We start from the raw sequence: 21314 nt of genomic DNA, 5'->3' as shown, positions 1-21314 counted from the left end.
TCAGACTATTTACAGAGGAGAGAAACAAAGATGCGTCCTAAAGGAAAACTATGCAGTTATACCCAGGTAAGAAAACCAGACATAAGTACTTTTTCTATAACCAAAAAAAAAAGCCTCAAAGTTTTGAGATAAGAATGCTAATAAGACATATGACCCAGCTAGAAAAGGACACAGAATTCGTGAAAAGACATAACAGAGGGGAATTTGGAAAGAACGAGCCCAGTATGTGGACAGAATTAAATGCCAGCATGAGGGCTTTTCTTTGAAAGTAACAAAGCATCAACACGGAAACTACAATTGCCTCCTAACTGGTTGCGCTACAGTTGGTCACTCCCACTATAATTCACCTTCAACTTGATGTCATTGTGACCTTTCCAAAACCTAAATTTGACTGTGGCATGTCCTTGTTTTAATTCTCTTTTATGGGTCTCCAAAGAAGATACACAAATGGCCAATAAGCAAATGAAAAGATGTTCAGCATCACAAATCATTAGGGAAATACAAATTCAAACCACAATGAGATTCCACCTCACAACCACTAGGACAGTTACTATCAAAAAACAAAAACAAACAAAAAAAAAGTGTTGAGGAGGATGTAGAAAAATGGAACCCTCGTGCAATGTTGGAGGATATTTAGAATGGTGTGGCCAATATGAAAAATATTATGGCATTTTCTCAAAAAATTAAAAATAGAACTACCATGTGATCTAGCAATTCCACTTCTGGGAATACAGATGGTCCCAGACTTCAGATGGTTCAATTTAATGATTTTTTGATTTTACAATAGTGTGAAAGTGATATACAGTTAGTATGTTCCTTGACTTACGATGGGGTTATATCCCAATACACTCATCTTAAATTGAAAATATCAAAACACACTTTCCATTTACGGTGGATTTATCTGCACACAGCCTCATCGTAAGGCAAGAAGCTATCTCTGTAACCAAAAGAACTGAAAGCAGGGTCTGGAAGAGATATTTGCAAACCCATGTTCATAGTAGCACATTCGCGATAACAAAACGTGGAAGTAACCCAAGTACCCATCCATAGACAAACAGATAAACAAAATATATATACTTGCAATGGCATATTATTCAGCCTTAAAAAGGAAGGAAATTCTGACAAATGCTACCACATGAATGAACCTTGATGACATTACACTAAGTGAAATAACTCAGTCACAAAAAAAATACTGATTCCACTCATGTGACATACCTAGAATAGTCAAAATCATAGAGACAGAAAGTAGAATAGTGATTGCCAGATGCTGAGGGAAGAGGAGAATGAGAAGTTGTTTTATGGGTAGAGTTTCCGTTTTGCAAGATGAAAAGAGTTTAAGAGATTGGCTGCACTATTTATAATAGCAAAGACATGGAACCAACCCAAATGCCCATCAATGATAGACAGGATAAAGAAAATGTGGTACATACACATCATGGAATACTATGCAGCCATAAAAAGGAATGAGATCATGTTCTTTGCAGGGACATGGATGAAGCTGGAAGCCATCATCCTCAGTAAACTAACACAGGAACACAAAAGCAAACAGCGCATGTCTCACTCATAAGTGGGAGTTGAACAATGATAACACATGGACACAGGGAGAGGAACAACACCTGTTGGGGGTTGGGGGCAAGGGGAGGGAACCTAGATGATGGGTCAATAGGTGCAGCAAACCACCATGGCACACGTATACCTGTGTAATGAACCTGCACGTTCTGCACATGTATTCCAGAACTTAAAGTAAAACAAAAATTTAAAACACATTTTAAAAAGAAAGATTGGCTGCACAGCAATGTAAATTTACCTCATACCACTGAATTATACACCCAAAAAATGGTTAAGTTGGTAAATTTTATGTTATATGTATTTTACCACAACTGAAAATAAAATTTAAAGAAAGTTCTCTTCCAGAGGCTTCCAGCAACAGCATGAGTTTTAAACCCTGTAGCATGACATACAAAGCTTTTATGGTCTCACTGCTTCCTATGGAAGAGAAGCAAGCATAAACAAAAGCATTCAGTTATGTTTGAGTTCCAGAAAAAGAAAAAAACAACAGAGTCAAGAATCATTTTATTTTCAAATATATTCTGCAGTGGGGAAATAGAATGGCTCTTGTCATAAGAAAATCACAAATTGAAGTTTTTTATAATGTTGGAATACAATGCTTCTTTAAGAAACAGTAAAATTACTGTTTACATCAACTGATGCAATTTTTGACTCATTAATTTTCACAGTAACCATTGTTTTATGACTTATGTTATTTATTCAAACGATGTTTCACAAGTATTTGGAACTGGGGAACCTTGTAAAGCATACTAATATGTGTAACAACAATATAAACTAAAAAGTTTATACACAAAGATGATTCTTATCTTTTCCCCCTGCATGTCAAAAGCTTGACAGAAGTTCTCAATCTAGTTGGCACACACTTTACTGATTCAAAGCTAATTTCCATTTTTAAAGCGCAAAGCCATATTTCTGATCTTATGTTTTCTTCTAAAGAGGAGCGTAGATGATTTGTTTCCAGTTTCGCATGACCAGCCATACAATCTAAACCGTGGGTCTTGTATTCCAGAAACCAAAGGAGTTGTACCTCTTTTGTATTCTCAAAGGGACCCATACATGCTTGTAAAATGTCCCTGATTGATTTTTATTCAAATTGTTGCTGGTTTGTGTAGCTTCTCTGAAAGAATATAAGCAAGGAGCAGGCAGAAACTGTCCTCTTGATGCCTGTATCTGCAGAATTAGCCCAGAGCTTGTTACTTGGGAGATATTCAATAATGTTAATTTAGCATAATTGAAGTGGTAAACTGAGTAACAAATTGGGTATTCAGAAAGCTATGTTTTAGGAGCATTAATCTGGCCAAAATGTGTAGGATGAATCAGAGGGCTTATATTAGTTTGCTAAGGCCACTGCAATGAATTCCCACAAACTGAGTAGCTTTAAAAAACATTAATTCTCTTAATGTTTTAGAGATTGGAAATCGCAAATCCATTACACTGGGCTGAAACTAACATGTCAGCAAGGCCAGGCTCCCTCCAGAGGTTCTAAGAGAGAATTGTTTCCTTTCCTTTTCCAGAGCAGCATTTGTAGTATTACTGGGCTCATGGCCTCCTTCCTCCATCTTCAAAACTCTCTCTCTCGCTCGCTTCTCTCCTTCTCTTTCTCTTCTTCCTCTCTCTCTCTCTCTCTTGCTCTTCCTTCCTCTCTCTCTCAGTCTATCACATTGCCTTCTCTCTTTTGTGTGTGGTTAAATTCCCTCTGCCTGCCTCTTGTAAGTACCCTGTGTTTAGGTTTAGAGCCTATAAGGATAATCCAGAACCATCTCCCTCTTGCAAGATCTTTAACTCATCACATCTTCATAGTCCCTATTACCTTAGACAGTACCATTCACAGGTTCCAGGGATTAGGACCTGGCTATCCTTGGGAATCATTAGTCAGCCTACCACAGGTGTGTAGGGTAGAAACAGATCAGTTAGAAAACTACTACACTACTAACAATTAACTGCTGAACATGATTTCATAACAGAAGAAAAGTAAAGCAAAGGATATGAGATCTGCTATGAAACAAGTGATAGACTATGGTGAATAATTAGATGTGGGAAGCAAGGAAAAGAAAGAAAAGCTGACTTCAAGGCTTTGAGTCTTGGTACGTAGGGAAGTATTGCTGCTGGGAACACAATAAACATCAGAAAGGAAAACTGGGGTGACATGGTTTGGCTGTGTCCCCACCCGAATCTCATCTTGAATTGTAGCTTCCATAATTCCCACATGTTGTGGGAGAAACCTGGTGGGAGGTAATTGAAACATGGTGGTGGGTCTTTCCTGTACTGTTCTTGTTATAATGAATAAGTCTCACGAGAGCTGATGGTTTTATAAAGAGGAGTTCTCCTGCACATGCTCTCTTGCCTGCTGCCATGTAAGATGTGACTTTGTATCTCCTTTGCCTTCTGCCATGATTGTAAGGCCTCCCTAGCCATGTGGAACTGTGAGTCAATTAAACCTCTTTCCTTTATAAACTACCCAGTCTCAGGTATGTCTTTATTAGCAGCATGAAAACAGACTAGTACATGGGGTGAAAGGGAGGGAAGAAAGAGAGATTTTAGTTGTAAGTATACTAACTCTAAGTTATAGGTAGACATTTACATAAATACGGTTTGTAGAAAACAAGCTTTAAGAACTAAAACTGAAAGTAAGGACCAGAAATAGAGATTGTGAAGACAGAATCATGGCACTGAAGGAAAGAGGGCTCACCAAGAGCAGAAAGAAAGAATGCCAAAGGTTGTGTCTTGTGTCTTTTTTTTTTTTTTTTTTTTTTGAGACAGAGTCTCGTTCTGTTGCCCAGGCTGGAGTGCAGTGATGCAATCTCGGCTCACTGCAACCTCCGCCTCGTGGGTTCAAGTGAATCTCCTGCCTCAGCCTCCCAAGTATCTGGGACTACACGCATGTGCCACCTCGCCTGGCTAATTTTTGTATTTTTAGTAGAGACAGGTTTTCACCATGTTGGCCAGGCTGTTCTCAAACTCCTGACCACAAGTGATCTGCCTGCCTCAGCCTCTCAAAGTGCTGGGATTACAGGCGTAGGCCACTGCACCCAGCCAGTTGTGTCTTAAAATGACCCACATTAGGGCTGCAAACAAAGGCAAGGGAAGAGAGAAAAGATACAGCCAGAGAAGAAAGGTAAGGACATCATTCAGAATCCCTGAAGCAGCCAGGGAAGGGAGCTTAAACTAGGAAGGCATTACCTACAGCCTCAGAAGCAAAGCAGCAGATAGGGTAAGGAGAATTGGGATGAGGAAAGACTCTAAATTTTTTGATTATGGGTGGGTTGGTGACCACAAGAGAAGAATTCCAGAAGCTAAGAGAGTGCAGGAAGATGGACTGTGCAGGACTGAATGTGTGAGTAGTAATGAAAGGAAACAATGAACATAAACCAAACTTTGGGGAGGTTTGGTGCTAAACAGCAAAAGCAAGAGAAATACAAGATAGCTTAATATGAAAGCATAATCAAGGTGCTAACTTCTGAATGTTTGTGTTCCCTCAAAATTCATGTGTTGAAACCTAATTCCCGATGTGACAGCATCAAGAGGTGAAGCCTTTGGAGATGATTAGATCATGAGGCTGGAGCTCTCATGAATGGACTAAGTGTCCTTATTAAAGAGGGCCAAAGGAGCTCTTAGGCCCCTTCACCATGTGAGGACGCTGCAGCAAGAAGGTGCCATCTGCCCACACCTTCACACCTTCATTTGGACTTCTCTGCCTCCAGAATTCTGAGACATACATTACTGTTGTCTATAAGCCACCCCAGGCTAAGGCAGTTTGTTATAGCAGCCTGAATGGAGTAAGACACAAGGGGCATTTTTATTTATTAAGATAGGGGAATTCTGAGGTGGTTTATAGGGAAAGAGATATTGCAGAAAGAAGACAGAATGTGGATATCAAAAGAAGCAAGCTGGGCTGGGCGCGGTGGCTCATGCCTGTAATCCCAGCACTTTGGGAGGCCGAGGCAGGCAGATCACCTGAGGTCAAGAGTTCAAGACCAGCCTGGCCGACATGGTGAAACCCCGTCTCTACAAAAATACAAAAATTAGCTGGGCATGGTGGTGGGTGCCTATAATCCCAGCTGCTCGGGAGGCTGAGGCAAGAGAATGACTTGAACCCGGGAGGCAGAGTTTGCAGTGAGCCGAGATTTTGCCACTGCACTCCAGCCTGGGCCACAGAGTGGGACCCTGTCTTGAGGGAAAAAAAAAGAAGCAGCAAACTGCAGAAGGGAGCAGTAAGATTACAAGCTGAGAGCAGAGCCCTGAAGAGATTCCTTCCCCCAGTAGAAGTACCAGGGTGTCCAGCAGATGGAGAGCATACTTGGTGACCACCGTCCCTGAAGTCTTTCCCCTCTGGGTCCCAAATAGGAAGTCATCCTACTATTACAATATCCCTTTCACTTGATGTTTAGGGACAAAGCCCATACACAGGCCTCTGATTTTCTTCTGACTATGACACACATGTAGACACAGGACTATCCACATCCTGCCAACTGAACAAGAAGTAAGCTGTCTGCCCCAGATCTTAATTCAAACTCGACCCCTCCTGCCTCCTCTGCTGAGCCAAACATCCCTGACTGTGGATCCTGCCTGCCTGGGTCTCAGCACTACTCCCTACCTGAACTTCCCTCCTTCAAATTGACATTTTGTCACAACCTGACATGTCTGCCAGATACCTCCCCCTTACCTGGACTTATAGTCTTGGATTTCATAGCTAGGCTTACTACATATCACAGGACCCCCATGTCCCCGCATAACACTTGAAGGCCTTGACAATATCTGGCCTGTCTGTGCTAAGTGAATTGAGGCATTGATCAATGAACCAGTGAATTTATTTCACAAAGTTAATCTGTATCATTCAGATCAAACATTACCAAAATTAAACTACTTTTCTAAAAGTTTTTCAATGAAATTATTTGGACATTGGATTCAACAACTTACTTGACTTCACGATACATTTTAAGAGTTCATCATTTGAATACCATTTCAATTTTGTTTGATCCTGGCACATAATTGGCATGCCACAAACGTTAATAAGGGTAAAGCTGGGTATTAAATCAGGCTAATAACCAAGTGACATTAGACATTTATCTGGATGTGATGACATACATATGGTTCCTATCACTGAGATATCTCCAGGGTAGAAGTGTTTATCTGCAGAATTGACAAACAGGCCTTATAGGACCCATATAAAACCAAGTTTCTTAATTATGGACTCATAAAATATCTGCTGGCACAGTAGGGCAAGTTTAACTGCTCATGAGAGGATGCCATTTGGAAGATAACAGCCTTAAATAGACCATGATAGAAGAGAGAGGACGGATTTTAAAGGGCTTGTCCCAATAAACAGCAGACACTGTGAGGCTCACAAATCTGCCTGCAGAGAAGGAACTATTTAGTGTGAACTGGGATCCTCTCCCTTCATGCTGAGATACACTTGCTCTTTCAAGTTCTCTGCCTTTCAAACAAAAGGCAGAATTAAACCTTTTGAGGTCACCCCATGTTATCTATGATTACCCTAGCTTGGTGTTGAATAGCCTGTTTATCTGTAGCTTTTAAGCAGCTACACTATGGCAAAAAGAGGAACACAAAACACTCACATACACATACACCACACACACACACACACACATATCCCTCTTATCAGAATAGACAGATGCAGAAACATATAGGCCAGAATAATTAGAGCAAAATGAGCTCAAGTTGAAACAAGCCTAGAGAAAAAATATTCCAGACATGCTAAGGGACGTTTTTCTCATAAAAAATGTGAGGACTCTGCCCTGATCCCCTCTTGAGGCAGATAGTGTTGGCCCCTCCAGTTAGGCAAGGCCTGGGGCAGCAGGTGGATAAGAGTCTCTGCAGGCGCAGGTGCCAAGCAGCCTGGGTCTCCTTGGAAAAGGCAGTTCCTTGCTCCCTGCCTTCTCTTTGGTTCTTTACTTCCAAGCAGGAACCTGCTGAGGCCGAGGAGGGATGGAATCACCTAAAGAAGAAAAGCTTCTCAAATATTTCATCTCAAAGCAAACACAGCTTTCACTTTTTGAAAAGAAAAAAAATAAGGGCAATTGATTTTTTTTTCATTGTTGTTCAGATCTTTTTTTTTTTACTTTTATTTATTTATTTATTTATTATTTTATTTATATATTTATTATTATGATACTTTAGGTTTTAGGGTACATGTGCACAATGTGCAGGTTAGCTACATATGTATACATGTGCCATGCTGGTGCGCTGCACCCACTAACTCGTCTTCTAGCATTAGGTATATCTCCCAGTGCTATACCTCCCCCCTCCCCCCACCCCACATCAGTCCACAGAGTGTGATGTTCCCCTTCCTGTGTCTATGTGTTCTCATTGTTCAATTCCCACCTATGAGTGAGAATATGTGGTGTTTGGTTTTTTGCTCTTGCGATAGTTTACTGAGAATGATGATTTCCAATTTCATCCATGTCCCTACAAAGGACATGAACTCATCATTTTTTATGGCTGCATAGTATCCCATGGTGTATATGTGCCACATTTTCTTAATCCAGTCTACCATTGTTGGACATTTGGGTCAGTTCCAAGTCTTTGCTATTGTGAATAATGCCGCAATAAACATACGTGTGCATGTGTCTTTATAGCAGCATGATTTATAGTCCTTTGGGTATATACCCAGTAATGGGATGGCTGGGTCAAATGGTATTTCTAGTTCTAGATCCCTGAGGAATTGCCACACTGACTTCCACAATGGTTGAACTAGTTTACAGTCCCACCAACAGTGTAAAAGTGTTCCTATTCCTCCCCATCCTCTCCAGCACCTGTTGTTTCCTGACTTTTTAATGATTGCCATTCTAACTGGTGTGAGATGGTATCTCATTGTGGTTTTGATTTGCATTTCTCTGATGGCCAGTGATGGTGAGCATTTTTTCATGTGTTTTTTGGCTGCATAAATGTCTTCTTTTGAGAAGTGTCTGTTCATGTCCTTCGCCCACTTTTTGATGGGGTTGTTTGTTTTTTTCTTGTAAATTTGTTGGAGTTCATTGTAGATTCTGGATATTAGCCCTTTGTCAGATGGTTCAGATCATTTTTACCAGTCTCTCATTTGTCGTCGAGACACAAGTTCCCCTTAACCATCTCTGCCTATGAATGTCCCTAACAATATTAGGCATGAGGAAGAAGAAACACCACATCTGAGCAGGGCCTGAAGTTCACAATGTAAGAGGTTGCTGAAAAACTTTCCATGTTCTCCAGCCACAGTAAAAGAGAGTGGTTTACCAGATAACGCTGAGTGTTAAATCGACCGGGTCTCAGAGGACTACTGTGTCTTTGATCTGGTGTTGATACTATTTCAGAAAGGAGGGAAAGTTCTCAGCTTCAAGGAAATAACAGGAGGGCTGTGCTCAGTGACTCTTAATTCAGACTCAGCTCTAAAATACAACACTAAGGAGAGGTACCCTGGTCAGCTTCTTCCATGCCCTCTATGAATAAGAGCCTCAGACATAGTTTTATAAGACATTTCCATTTCCAACATCAGTTTTTAATCTGTTAATGGATAGACTATTGTTGTTAATAACTTTAACTTTTGTTAAAGATATAAACTATGCATTGTGTGCAAGCCGAATGACTAAAGGACAAGACACTTCTCCTCTTTGTATAATATTCTTGATTTTATGTCTTATTGCTAAGACAGTATAAGCACATTAAGGAAGAATATTTCTGTCGTTTATAGCTCACTGGGTTTAGCACACATGCTCAATTAAAAAGAAATACTTAGTAAAATTAAACATGAGCTCTAATATCTAAGAAATATAACATCAACATATGTGGGTAACACTGAGTTTTATATTTCAAAGCAAGATGCAGTCCTATGTGTTGTTCGATTGAAACAACTCTTCTTTTTTTGAGACGGAGTCTCGCTCTGTCGCTAAGGCTGGAGTGCGGTGGTGTGATCTCAGCTCACTGCAAGCTCCACCTCCTGGGTTCATGTCATTCTCCTGCCTCAGCCTCCCGAGTAGCTGGGACTACAGGCACCTGCCACCACACCCAGCTAATTTTTTGTATTTTTAGTAGAGATGGGGTTTCACCATGTTAGCCAGGATGGTCTCGATCTCCTGACCTCATGATCCGCCCGCCTCGGCCTCCCAAAGTGCTGGGATTACAGGCATGAGCCAAAGCACCCGGCCGAAACAACTCTTTTTTTTTAAGAGACAGAGTTTTGCTCTGTCACCCAGGCTGGAGTGCAGTGACACAGTCACAGCTCACTGCAGCCTCAAACTCCTGGCCTCAATTTATCCTCCCACCTTAGCCTCTTGAGAAGCTGGGAGTTCAGGTGCTAGTCCCACACCTGGCTCTAAGCAACTCATTTTATAAATGAGAAAACTGAGACCCCCTAAGATTTGAAGTATAAAATTTTCTAACTAAGGTTAGAAATGACCAGTTTGCCAATGACAGAATAACTATTCTGGGCTGATGTTGTTCATACCACTTCCAGAATGTTGCACCCTGTTTTAGATGCCAGGCTGTTAAGAGAAATTGATATTCTAAATTATGTCCAGAAGGAAAAAGGACCTTGAGATAATCTCTTACAATAAATAGTTCGATAAACTGTGGCTATAAGATCTATAAGAGGAAACATGATGTCCATCCTCAAACGTTGTAAAACTCATTGTACTAAGAGCAGTTAAGCTTATTATTGCTGGGAATGCAAAACCAGGACCAATAACTGATTATCAGTGAGAACTGAGCTACAACAGCAGAGGCGTTCTCATGTAGTAATGACCTTTGTGTTCCTAAAGATGTTCAAGAGGAAGCTAGATGTCAAATGTCAGAACCAAATGGTTCACAACTTAAGCCAAGCACTGGGCTAGGGGTTTAAATATATTATACGTAGTTCTTCTAATGACTTATAAAGGTAGATATTAGCCTCAGTTTACAACTAGGAAACTGAGATTCAGAGGTTAAGTAGCTTAACCAAGGTCATACAACTCACAAAGAATAGCACAAGAACCATAAGGAAAGTCTACAACATTTCAGAGGCATAAGGACCATAACAGCCCCTGGCTCTTCTTATCGGTCTCACCAGGATTGGGTACTTAGGATTAAACCAAAGCAGGACATGAATTCCATCCCCTGCTAAATACTGACACTGGACCAAGAGTTAGTAAATTCATAAAGGAAAGTTGAAAAACCAAGTAGCAAGCTCAGCATTTAAACTCACATCTCACAGACTCCAAAATCCAAAGTCTTCTGACTCTATTGGATGGCTGCAAGGACATCTCCTTTTAATCCTTGTTGGATCTAAGATGCTTCAATTTTCAGATTACTCTTCCAAGATAAGAATATGACGTTTCCCAAAACAGTGGAGGAAAGCTGAAAACTAAAAGACATAACAGTTAAAAATCTCTAACTAAAATTGTAAAAGGTACTATGATTCAATTATATATTGTGAACACTGTGTCTCCGGTAAAAGTCTGGTGCAGCTCAGATCGGATGCAACAAGAGTTTATTTTATTTTATTTTGAGATGGAGTCTTGCTCTGTCACCAGGCTGGAGTACAGTGGTGTGATCTTGGCTCACTGCAACTTCCGCCTCCAGAGTTCAAGTGATTCTCCTGCCTCAGCCTCCCGAGTAGCTGGGACTACAGTCGCGCACCACCATGCCCAGCTAATTTTTGTATTTTTAATACAGCTGGGGTTTCACCATGTTGGCCAGGATGGTCTAGATCTCTTGATCTTGTGATCCATCTGCCTTGGCCTCCCAAAGTGCTGGGATTACAGGTGTGAGCCACTGCACCTGGCCAAGAGTTTATTTTATTGTATTCCCAACAGTCCAGCATATTTTTCTATTTATCAGGTTTTCAAATTAAACAGAAAAAAATGCTAAGGAAGTACTCTTGGCTATGTTTACAAACTTAACCTTAATCCCCCCTTTAATAGTGTTTTTACTAATAATATTACCAGATTTTCCTTCCCTGGGCCAGTAGAGTAGAGTAAAATAAACTTGGGTTGCATCAGGCCTCAGCTACTGTCTGTAGCTGTTATTGACTCACACTTGAGCTAGCTCAGGGGACAGAAAGGCTTCAATAGCAATTACTTTTTTTAACTGATTCTGCTTTTTCAGGATAAAAGGATTTATTTTAATACTAAAAAGAAGTCATTTATAGATTAACATTAGATTTTATCATAATAACATGAACCACTTAGCTTTTTCTTAAGGACTTTCCTATTGCATAGAAAATGTCTTGATCTGGTTCTAATTCTATTCAAATCTTTCCACAGAGTTTTCAAGTAATCCTTATATAGGAAATAAGATGGTGTTACCTTACACTTCCTGCTTCAAACACCAGAAAAACCTGGAACTTTTGGAGCCTTGGCCTTCTGTGAGAGTCTAATAAAAGGTACAGGTCTTGCCCCCACAAGAATGCACATAACACATCTACACAAAATCTTGCAAACATTTCCTTATACTGTATCAGAAAGTTTTCTTCACACAGGTGAAAAACATCTTGAGCTGAGTTCCCACTTTTTGACAAGTAGCTTGGGCGGCTGCCTCCAGCCTCTTCCCCAAAACTCTAACATAAACCACGGAAATAGAGAATATATATATCTAACCATATATCCACGTAAGTTATTGTAAGTGTGGATTTTTTTTTCTAAGTACAATAGGCATCCAACAGATGGTGTGAGTAGCAGACAGATGTCTCTCTGTTGTAAGTCAACCTTTGACAAAAGCCGTACTTCCATTGTCTTCCTCTACTCCAACCTAAAGCATGAAAGCATCATTTTTAGGACACATGTTATCACCAAGATATCTCTAATGTACATGGGTTTTTTTGCTTCAGAATATAAAAGTTTCAGATAGGACAAGTCTAACTACTAGTAAAATTTTATTCCCTGTTGGTTGAGTCTTAGTCTTACAAAATTTAGTAAAAATGATTCTTGTGATCTAACAGCAATTTCAGAATGGACCCAAATATCCTGCTTCTTCAAGTTCACTAACTTTGTATTTCCACTGGCAAGAACATTACACAAGAAACACTTTATTTTTATGTCCTATCATGCTGTGATGAGAAAAAACTGAGGATTATTTCAGCTATATCAAGATTTTTCCTTATCTACATTATCTACATTAACTAGGCTTGATATAAAAAATAATATAATCAAAATGAAAGGGCTCTTTTTCTTTAACTCCTAATATGAATAATGAAAATAATACCGATCACGTAATACCAAAGCACTATAGGATTATTTGCAGTTTTAAGAAAAAGAACATAATTACTTTTTTTCACTAAGATATATTTTTATACGTCTTCAAACACTTCCCTGAACCCCAGGCGAGGAGTCCTTATCCTAATAAGTTTTGCCATAACAGAGTTTCTATGTTTTGCCATATTTTCCCATAAGAACAAGGATCAAATTTTCAGGAGTACATAATTTACTCCTTTTTCTTTCGTATTTAAAAAGCAACCAACTACTAATGTAATGCAGGCTGCAAGTTCCTTTTCCAAGACTTTTTTAATTAATAAGTTTACCTTCTTCCTGTGTATAATCTCAGATGATATGGAACACGTGTTACCCACGATATCTTTAAAAGCAAATAAGAAATAGCATGGTTTTTTCTTCCTGTTGTAAAAGTGATCAATTGCATATGTTCAAATTGTTCATTTCAGTGACTCATAGCTTTCCACAGCCAACTGCATAATCAGTGATAAGCAATAGCAATACAGTTTATATATATGGCATATGTTTATATAGATATAAAACCATACTGCATTTTCTCAGGCTCTGTATTGCCACAAAAGAAAATTCTTGTTCCTCTATAAGGATGTCTAAGAGCAATTCTCTTAAAATAGCAATAATAATTATACCCACATTTCAGTCCTAATATGATTTCTAAATAGGGCAACATACCTGGTTATGGGCTCCTGGGTGCCACTCTGAAGCTACTTCCTGTTTTGTTATAAATCGTTTTAAGGAAGGCCTTTACTCAATTCGTGTAGCCTTGTTCTGGCACAAAAAATGTCAGGAGGTTCTCATTTGGTGTCTATTCTCTCCAATATTCTGATTTGCTCCATATAATTTACAAGCATTTGGTAACTGTCATACCAACTACTCTACCAAAACAACCCTGAAAAGTCCTACAGAGCCAGACTTTTGATCGTTAGCCATGTGACAAAGCTTTTTGCAACTGGGAAGGGATGGACTTGATAAACTGTCAAATACCATCCAATCCACAGGACCACAATGCCTTGGCCATTTCATTGCAAAAGATAACACAATGCATCCAAATTACAAAAGGGGAAAAGAATAAAAGCATGAAAGTTCTGCAATATTCTTCAACATTGCTCTTGTCCTGGTCAATTATTCACACTTACTCCTTTGTTATGTTTCTGTTAGAAGATAAACCTTGCCTTTCAGAGAAAGAAAATTGAAATTAGATATTATAAAGGACAATCATCTCTATTTGTTAAAAGCATAAAGGGTGGCCCCAGCCATAGGAAAGCTATAGTCAAAACAAAAGCAAAGAGCTGGACAATGAGAAAGCTCTTTGATCTATTTAAGCTAGAACACAAGGCTCTGTCACCAGCCAAAACTTGAAAGAAATCTCACCTGCAGAGGGCTGAGAAACCAGTGGGGGTAATATTTGGTTATTACTTGATATAATTGTAGTACAGAATAAAAGAAGCTTTATTGGAAAACACTTTTGCCTGGAACTTCATGTCTTATCAGGCTCATGGCCTTACAAAAAGGAAGAAGTAATTAACTGTGTCCTCGCAAAGAAGACATAGAAGTCTGCCTGATTTCTGGTCTGACTACCCTAAAATTTTACCCTAGAATAATAGAAATTGAGCCATAAGTCAAAATATTTAATCTTAATACAATTGTGTAAACCATCCATCAAGGGTATGTAGTTTGTAATAACAGCCCTAAATATTACAACTTAAATATGAGTTGTCAATAAAGAAAAATACTGAAAGCAACTTAATCGGTGAAACTTTGTTCTGTAATCCTGTAATAGACATTAAAGGAAATATTCAATACAAGGATACTGAATTCTAAAAGAACTCAATTCTTGCATTTTCTAAAAGGATTTAATATATTTTGACAATAACTCAATCTAAACATATAGATATATTTTATATGTACATTTTTCTACATTAGAAGCAGTTTGATTCATAGGCTGAGTTTCTAAGAAAAACAAATAAGCAGACACTTTCAATTATTTTAAGAGAAGCCCTGAACCAATTAACATATTCTTACTACAGATACTTGTAAGGTGCTTAACCTGATAAGCACATAATCAAAATAATAATTAAGGAGCAAAATAGAAGAAATGGAAAAGCAGAGATGTTTTAAGGAGAGAAATTAAAAGCAGCTTTTGTGTTGTGATATTTCCAAGAGCATTATAGGTTTGGGTTATGAGGCCAGTTCTCAAGAAGTTCATTACATTTTCTTAACAATTTTGACCAAAATTAAAACGAGCTATTCCCAAGAGGATGGCAGTGTCTAAATGAGGACCTCATTGTCCAAACCTCCTCTTATCATGGTTGCTGGGTATTAATCTACTTCTCAACTCACTGTGTTTTTAGAAATAAAGCACAACAGTATGCTTTAAAATAAGTACACCTAAAAATAATAAGACACACTTTTTAAATTTTACTTTAAGTTTTGGGATACATGTGCAGAATATGCAGGTTTGTTACATAGCTATACATGTGCTATGATGGTTTGTTGAACCTATCAACCCATCATCTAGGTTTTAAGCCCTGCATGTATTAGGGATTTGTCCTAACGCTCTCCCTCCCCTTGCCCCTCACCCCCCGACAGGCCCGTGTGTGATGTTCCCTTCATTGTGTCCATGTGTTCTCATTGTTCAACTCCCACTTATGAGTGAGAACATGTGGTATTTGGTTTTCTCTTCCTGTGTTGGTTTGCTGAGGATTATAATTTCTAGTTTCATCCATGTCTCTGCAAAGGACATGAACTCATCCTTTTTAATGGCTGCATAGTATTCAATGGGGTATATGTGCCATGTTGTCTTTATCCAGTCTATCATTGATGGACATTTGGGTTAGTTCCAAAGGACACAATATTAATTAACATTTCTGCTCATTATTTAAGCAAAGACATACAATTAGAGTAATTCTTAAAGAATTTCAAATACCTAAAGATAATCTATTTTCTCAATTTCTGAAGGTTGGAAGGGTTGAATTTTGCTCCTCTGTATACAAAAAAATAATAATAATAAAATGAAGCAGTTGTATGTTTTTAAGAACTAACTAGATTCCTTAAGAAAATTGTTTGTGATTATCAGAGTCCCAGGTCTCTAAGGAAGTAAAGAAGGGACCGTCACAAACAGTGGGAGGTAGTTAGGACATAGGGCTTCCTTCTTCTTGCTTCACTCTATCCCACATTTATCTGTTTTCTACACTGGAATTCCACATAACATTTTATCTGAAAATAGAATTCTGCTTTAGAACAAAGGCCATTTTTAAGGAAATGATGACTATAGATGGCCAGGTGAACATTTTCTAGGATGACGAGAATTAAAGTGATGATAAAAGAAAAAATAGAGGGAACTAGGGTAAGTATACAATAGGCAATCTCTTTCAAAACTTCATTAGCTTAAATCTTTTAAAAATTTACTAGTTGAGTTATGCAATTCCTTGTTTCCATTACTCTCAACCCAGGGTATATAAAACTGATGTATAGCTGTGATGCTTAGTTTTATAGATCAACTTCGCTGGGCTAAGGGATGCCCAGATAGCTGGCAAAATGTTGTTTCTGGGTGTGTCTGTAACAGTGTTTCCAGATGAGATTAGCATTTGAATCAGTAGACTGAGTAAAGCAGGTCTGCTTTCAGCATTGTGGTGAGCATCATCCAATCCATTCAGGGCCCGAATAGAATAATCAGAGAAAAAGCAAATTATCTCTCTTCTTGAGCCAGGACATCCAACTTATCCTGCCCTCAACATCAGAGCTCCTGGTTCCTGGGCTCAAACCAAGAGTGACAGCATCAGTTATCCTGGTTCTCAGGCCTTTGGACTCAGACTGAATTATATCACCAGCTTTCCTGGTTCTCCAGCTTAAAAACCACAGATGGTGGTACTTCTCAGACTCTATAATCATGTGAATAACCAATTCCCATAATAGATATAGATAGATAGATAGATAGATAGATAGATAGATAGATAGATAGATAGATAGATATTCTATTGGTTCTGTTTTTCTGGAGAACCCTAACACAACAGCCATGTGCCACTGTGTACCTAAAGCCACAAAATAAATGTCAGCTGATATTGTTATTATTCCTAGAGTGCTAATCTTATTTAATACTAATGAATTGTATTAAAACAAACTTGGTTATGTTATTAAATAAATCTAAAGTTCAGTAAATTTTAAGATAAAACCTGAATCTTCTTAGAGATGATGTACTTGCAGAGGGCCACTGTGGTCTATATCCCCAAGCTCCCACAGCTGTGCACTTGCTCTTCATCACCACTTAGAGTAGTTCTCGTTGCAGAACGCCAAATACAATGAAGCCCATGATAGCGTGCCCCATGATGATGCTAAGTGGAATACAAAGTGGTTGGCTATTGGTTCCCAACCCATATTCTCAAAAGAGGTGAGCTGATGTTATCTTCTGCAGTACAGAGGAGGAGAAAAGAAAGAAATTATCACTATGTATTTGTTTATAATCACCAGACTATTTCTATATAGCTGTTAATAAAACAAGGTTATTTTTTCTTTTTTTCCTACAGCAACTGGTAGGCTGACCAAAAAACGTTGTTTTACATTATCCTTGCAATAATGAGGCTCTACATTTTATGCAATTGAACTGTTCAAATATTCTTTATAGCATTATGGAGGAGTTTGCTGCACTTAATCTCCCTAGACTCTTTATTGACCAAGACAACAACCTATCTAGATTGTAGTTGTCTTGTCTATAAAATGAAAACTTGAGTACCTTAAGGAGGATAATTTTGATACACAAATGCTTTCCCTTTCCCTCATGACCATAGCAGACATGAGCCTGGATGTAGCCTTGAAGCTCTTCTCCCTGTTTTCCAAGAAATCAAATCCAGCAACTGGGGGCGGATTATAAACTATATTTGCCATCCCTGGGCTAGCTTATCTCCAAGTATTCTCCGAGCTCTAAGATTGATAAGTGATCTGCTGAACAAGAGTCACAAACACATAGCCCCTCTCTGTCCAGAGCCTTTCTTTGGCTCCTGCTATGTATAGGAAGGAATGCCAACCAGCCACCCTGACCATAAGGTAGAATGCAGAAATCCAAAGTAATTACCTACAAGATGGACACAAGGAAAGCCCCAACCACCTCTGAGACCTCCCTCTCGGGCACTAGATTTTCTCCTTTGTTATTTGAACAGAAGGTGCACATGGAAAAGTGCATGTGGAAAAAGTGCGTCAGCTTGAGGAACTTGAGATCAAGCAAGATCTTGTATGTTTAAAAAACTGAGCTATTGGCCGGGCGCGGTGGCTCACGCCTGTAATCCCAGCACTTTGGGAGGCCGAGGTGGGCGGATCATGAGGTCAGGAGATCCAGACCATCCTGGATAACGCGGTGAAACCCCGTCTCTACTAAAAATACAAAAAATTGGCTGGGCGTGGTGGCGGGCGCCTGTAGTCCCAGCTACTCGGGAGGCTGAGGCAGGAGAATGGCGTGAACCCGGGAGGCGGGGCTTGCAGTGAGCCGAGATCGCGCAACTGCACTCCAGCCTGGGCGACAGAGCCAGACTCCGTCTGGAAAAAAAAAAAAACTGAGCTATCATTCCACTTCTCCAGAAGTCTTCTATATAACCTAGTCAAAAATAGAACCAGGTCCCAAAGTAACAGGGACATGGAGGTTAGAAAGGCTAAGTCACTTTCCCAAAGTTACTGAATTTAGGAGTTAAGAAAAATGGCTTCTAGTTTTTTCTCACTTCATGCCATGTTCAAAGAGGGCACAGTTTGGATTAGAAATACTGGTGTTTAAAGTTGTGCTTTTCGTCTATATTTAGCTTAAGCAAGCCTCTTAGCTCTCGTTTCTTCATTTATATTCTATCTAGTGAAGGATTGATAATGGCTCTCTCAAATGTTTGTTGTGAGGATTAGAATTTAGCTGTGTAAAGCAACGCCTAGCATAGTCCATGGCACTTGCCCAGCGTTTTAAATGTTATAGCCATTTGCAGTGGATCAGTCGAGCAGCAGACACAGATGTGTTAAAGGAGAAGGAGAAATCAATGGTTAACTTTGAGATTTATCAAAGGGAGGACTTTGGGGGCAGTAATGCTGCTAGCCAAGATAGGAAACGTTAATTTCCATTAACTAATAACATGTCTCAGAGGAAAACAATATTAAATGAACTATCAAGGAATAGAGATTGCTAAGCTTCAAGAGACTTGTAAAAATCAGTTCACGTCTCTGCCTTATGTAGGCAAACAATTCAGAACAAATAGTTGTCTCTTTTCTTCTTTAAGGTCACTAAGGAAAGAACACACCCAATTTCTCTGTACATTCCATTTCAGTTTGATCCCTTTACGGTCCTGAAGATCTTCACTAGATCCAACTGCAATCTCTCCTGCCTTAGTGTAAGGCTTTTTCATCTTATTCTGTCCTTTGCTGATAGAAAACTTGTTCAGTTTATGGGACTAAAACTCTTCCTAGATGGTAGTTATCCTTCACTATCTCTTCCAAAAGCAAACTAATCTGTTATTTCTGTTTTCTCCACAGTATCATTTTCCAGCTCATTATTCACCATTTTCATTCTTTCTTAAACCTTCTTCCCTTTTGTTACATTTTTAATGAGATGATAATGATGAAAATTATTTTAAGACTTTGGAAAATCAACTTTCTTATCCTTCAACTTATCAAATTCTTCCTCTTCTCCATCCAAACATAGCAAAACAATTATTTAACCCTGATGTTTTACTACCTGGGAAGCTTGAATTTTGTGTAATTGGCTGTTAAATGACCCATGTGCAGAAAGATATATAAAATGTTTGAAAATGTGTTTTTAAATTCCTCCATCAGATTATTCACATGCTAATAATAGTAACAACACTTTGAAACACTGAAATAATGCTGAAGACATCACAGGTGCATAAACATGAGGTGCTAAAATTTAATCTCTGGTTTTAGATCTGGTATCTTTGTAATAACCCCACATTTTTTACATTTTCTTAAGAAATAAACACTGAATTGAAAACAGAATTTTAAAAACTAAAGCAAAAATTATTGAACTGCCGATTAACAGTTACTACCATTGGAAGTGAGAGTCAGGCTAAGGGTGTGGGCAGAGGTTACTTAGCATTGTCACCATAGCACACAGGTCCAGATCCCTGCAGAAAGGCAACCAGCCTTCAGCTAAAAAAGGGCCCTGGATAACTTCAGCCTGGCTGACAGAGCAAGACTCTCTGTCTTGGCAAAAAAAAAAAAAGGGGGCCCTGGATAGATACATGAAATCTTTCAGACATAATGAGACAACAAAAAGAATATGTAATGCTCACTAACTGTGCTCCCCAAAATCCCACTAAAAGAAAATGGAATGAAGAAACTTGGAACAAGCTTAATTAAAGTTTCTCTTAAAAACTGATCTGACCAGCCGGGCTGGGTGGCTCATGCCTGTAATCCCAGCACTTTGGGAGTCTGAGGAGGGTGGATCACGAGGTCAGGAGATTGAGACCATCCTGGCTAACATGGTGAAACCCCGTCTCTACTAAAAATACAAAAAATTAGCCGGGCGTGGTGGCAGGCAACTGTGGTCCCAGCTATTCGGGAGGCTGAGGCAGGAGAATGGCGTGAACCCGGGAGGTGGAGCTTGCAGTGAGCTGAGATCGTGCCACTGCACTCCAGCCTGGGCAACAGAGGGAGACTCCATCTCAAAAAAAGAAAAAAAAAAAACTGATCTGATTTTTTTTTTTTTCTGGCAGGGGGAGTGGTGAAAAAATGAAGAGTAAAGTTTTTATAAAATATAAAATCTGTTTCTTTTCTCAATTTCTACCTGAGGCTAAAAGAAAAAAGAAAAGTCGTTTTCTTATATTCTCCTCTCTCTGCTTCTCACAAACAAGTTCTCATTAAATCTCTTTTTTTCCCAAAAACCTCTTCCCTTGACTGATTACTTTTGCTTAAGGCTTAATCTATGTTTTCTCCTTATAATTGAATGGCATTGTATCCAATATACCCTGCTGTGATATAGTAAATCATACTTTCCTCAATCTCCGTAATGCAGTTAAGGGATGTCAGAATTATCTTAGAGATGACAGATTTCCCTTATCTAAGGATGATAGAGCTGTCCCTAGTGGAAAAAAAAAATCACCTCATAACATTTTAAAGATTCTTTGCAATGTTCAAATAGTTTTGAATTTAAATAAAATAGGAACTCGACCCTTTTCAAGAAAAACAGCGGCCCAGCATAGCTGCTCAAACCTGTAAATCCCAGCACTTTGGGAGGCCGAGGCGGGCGGATCACCTGAGGTCGGGAGTTTGAGACCAGCCTGACCAACATGGAGAAACCCTGTCTGTACTAAAAATACAAAATTAGCCTGGCGTGGTGGTGCATGCCTGTAATCCCAGCTACTCAGGAAGCTAAGGCAGGAGAATCGCTTGAACCTGGGAGGCGGAGGTTGCAGTGACCCGAGATCACGTCATTGCACTCCAGCCTGGGCAACAAGAGCAAAGCTCCTTCAAAATAAAATAATAATAACACCTAGGAATTCTTAGTGGAACCAGGTTCTAAAACTGCAGAATTTGGTAATTGGGTGATCTATGGCTGTGTCATGCAAAGAACTC

General features: G+C 39.2%; 1 long non-coding RNA gene across 1 annotated transcript in view; it reads right to left on the bottom strand.

Moving 5' to 3' along the window:
- The window catches only part of LOC134739896 (uncharacterized), a 341453-nt gene that overhangs the window by 253458 nt on the left and 66681 nt on the right, over positions 1–21314 (bottom strand). Inside the window, exon 2 of the long non-coding RNA XR_010126994.1 lies at positions 10742–10900. This is a non-coding gene — a long non-coding RNA (uncharacterized LOC134739896). The remainder of the gene's footprint in view (positions 1–10741; positions 10901–21314) is intronic.

This window comes from Pongo pygmaeus, chromosome 6 (assembly GCF_028885625.2).
Source record: "Pongo pygmaeus isolate AG05252 chromosome 6, NHGRI_mPonPyg2-v2.0_pri, whole genome shotgun sequence".
Taxonomy (NCBI): domain Eukaryota; kingdom Metazoa; phylum Chordata; class Mammalia; order Primates; family Hominidae; genus Pongo; species Pongo pygmaeus.
Note: the sequence above shows the minus strand (reverse complement) of the source record. Positions and strands in the feature narration are given on the sequence as shown.